Source organism: Sinocyclocheilus anshuiensis, unplaced genomic scaffold, assembly GCF_001515605.1.
Source record: "Sinocyclocheilus anshuiensis isolate Anshui unplaced genomic scaffold, SAMN03320099.WGS_v1.1 scaffold1303, whole genome shotgun sequence".
Classification (NCBI taxonomy): Eukaryota; Metazoa; Chordata; class Actinopteri; order Cypriniformes; family Cyprinidae; genus Sinocyclocheilus; species Sinocyclocheilus anshuiensis.
The window spans coordinates 341,347-343,983 of record NW_015537954.1 but is presented as its reverse complement, the minus strand read 5'-3'; the positions used below and the strand labels follow the sequence as shown (position 1 = coordinate 343,983).

General features: G+C 34.9%; 1 pseudogene; it reads left to right on the top strand.

The window, feature by feature from the left end:
• The window catches only part of LOC107665354 (glycerophosphodiester phosphodiesterase domain-containing protein 5-like), a 43,160-nt pseudogene that overhangs the window by 24,379 nt on the left and 16,144 nt on the right, over positions 1 to 2,637 (top strand).

Below are 2,637 nucleotides of genomic sequence, written 5' to 3'. Positions count from 1 at the left end.
TATATATATATATATGAAGTTTGCTCTTATTGAAAGAAAAATGTTATGCATTCGCTGTAGTTTTTGCCTAATTTATTTTAAATTTAAATTGAATTATTTTAAAATATTTTTTATTTAGTGTGTCTGAATAAATAAGCTTTCCATTGATGTATGGTTTGTTAGGATAGCACAATATTTGGCTGAGATACAACTATTTGAAAATCTGGAATCTGAAGTTTCCCAAAAAAAAAGAAATATCGAGAAAATCATCTTTAAAGTTGTCCAAATTAAGTTCTTAGCAATGCATATTACTAATCAAAAATTAAGTTTTGATATATTTACGGTAGGACATTTACAAAATATCTTCATGGAACATGATCTTTACTTAATATCCTAATGATTATTAGCATAAAAAGAAAAATCAATAATTTTGACCCATACAATGTATTGTTGGCTATTGCTACAAATATACCCCAGTGACTTAAGTCTGCTTTTGTGCTCCAAGATCACAAATAGAAACAGAAAATGTAAGCACGAAACTCATTCAAAATGTAGTCTAAAGTCTGAAGTGAAGCTAAAATGCAGCACTGCTATAATTAGTATTATTTTGCCCAGATTGGTATCCTGGTGACTCTCTGCTTCTCGATCAGTGCCACAGCTGTGCTCTCTGACTTATGGAGCAAAGAATGGATGACGCTGCTCCTTTCTTTTCAGGTGAGTCACTGACAATCTTTCCACTTTACCTCCGCTACAGTTCCTGTAATGTGTTTGTGTTTGTGTGTTTGTGCTGCAGGTCTCAGCGCCGTTTCTCCACGTGGGCGGAGTTTCTCTAATGACATTTCTGTCCTGGCCGATAGCCTTACACTTCTTTCGCATGAACAAGAGAGGTACGTGATCCTGGTCACTGCTGGCAGCAAATGAAAATGCATAGTGATTCTGGTCATATCCTATTTCAGCCAGCAAACATCTAGTTGTTTTCAACAGGAACGGTGGTTCTGGGCTCCGCAGCTGCTGGTCTCGAACCAGTCTCCAGTGTTGAACAATATAATGCAATATACATGCTTTTAGCTGACATTCTTGTTTTTTGTTTTGCAGCACACCAACTTAATATACTTTATTTTCCCCATCCATATATTTAAAGGAGCTGCGAGTAATTTCAGACTTTTTGCTAACTTCAAAGCATTTCCAATTTGATCAAAAATGCCCCCCCCCTTCAATTTAATGAAACCTGTCAGGAAGAACTAATATACTATGTATAATAATATATATAATATATATGATAATATACTATTATTTATTCATATTTTTAATTTGCTTATATTTTTATATTTTCAGCTTTTATTTGAATTAGTGTTTTTTATGTGCTTGTCTTTTTTGTTTGTTCTGTTTAACTTATTTTAGTTTTAAACTGTAAAAAAAAAAAAAAAACAGTAAAATGGAAAAGTTATTGGTAATTTTCTGGCATGAAATGTTCCTTTTCTTTTAACCCTAAAACACAGCGCGATGCATTACATAATTCAAAATATGAGAACCCCCCCCAGTGAAATCAATACGGAAGATTCCTTCATATTAATAGGGCATTGGGCCCTACTTTTACTGACTTTAATTTATATATATATATACAATTTCTATTATTTTATTTTTTCAGTACTTCTATTTAATGTAGTTAGTTGCCAAGACAACATTTTTATTATTTTTATTTATATATTTTTATTTTCAGCTTTATTTCAAATTTTTTAACAGTTTTTGTTTAGTGTTTAAAAGGACATTTTATATATGATTTTTCAGCAAAACACCACAGGTTTTTCAAACAATTTAATTTCAAAGCTAGAGGTGTGCCACATGTGGTCTTGAAAGTTGGAGTAGTATAACTTGTAAACAACAAAAAGCATGAAGGTGAATGGCCAGGTGATTCAGTACCATAGTCAGCATCATCATCATTCTGCTCTCAGGTGAATGGAAACTGCGTAGTTTTGTTTTTATCAGTGACTCGAATCCATTCAGTGTCTCTGTTCTCACAGCTGTTGCATCTGTCCTCGTCACCGTGTTGTTAGACTATGGTGAAAAGCGAGGATGATGCAGCACTTGCTCCTGCGTCTGAGTCACGTCTCTCGTCGCTCTTAATGAAGGCATGAGGATCGAGGCTGAACTCACAGCAGCTGTGTGACCCTCGCCTCCATCCAGAGACACCGGCCCTTTGTCCCGACATCGCCTCTCTCTCTGAGCCGTATACACATGCATCATGCTCTCTAATTGGGCCTATCAGTAGCTCTTCTCTTTCTGTAATTCCCACGTTTATTCAGGCTGCTAAATGATTGCAGTGGCTTCGTGAATTTGGCCGTGATGGTGGAATATGTTGACTCAGTTTTGGCCAGATCAGAAACCCTGAAACTTTTGAAAATAATGGTTGTAAAAGCTCAGCTTCAGTTATGTTGACACCCTAAAAAAACAGTAGAAATTGAGAACAATGTACTGTATTAAAATGAAGGAAATTTCTTTTTTTTTTTTTTACCTGTATTTTGAATTTTGCACTGTATGGATTTGTGTTTTTAGAGTTAATAGAAATGTCTGTAAAAGTAATGGATAATGTCCTGTATACACACACACACACACACACACACACACACACACACACACACTCTCACACACTCTCACACA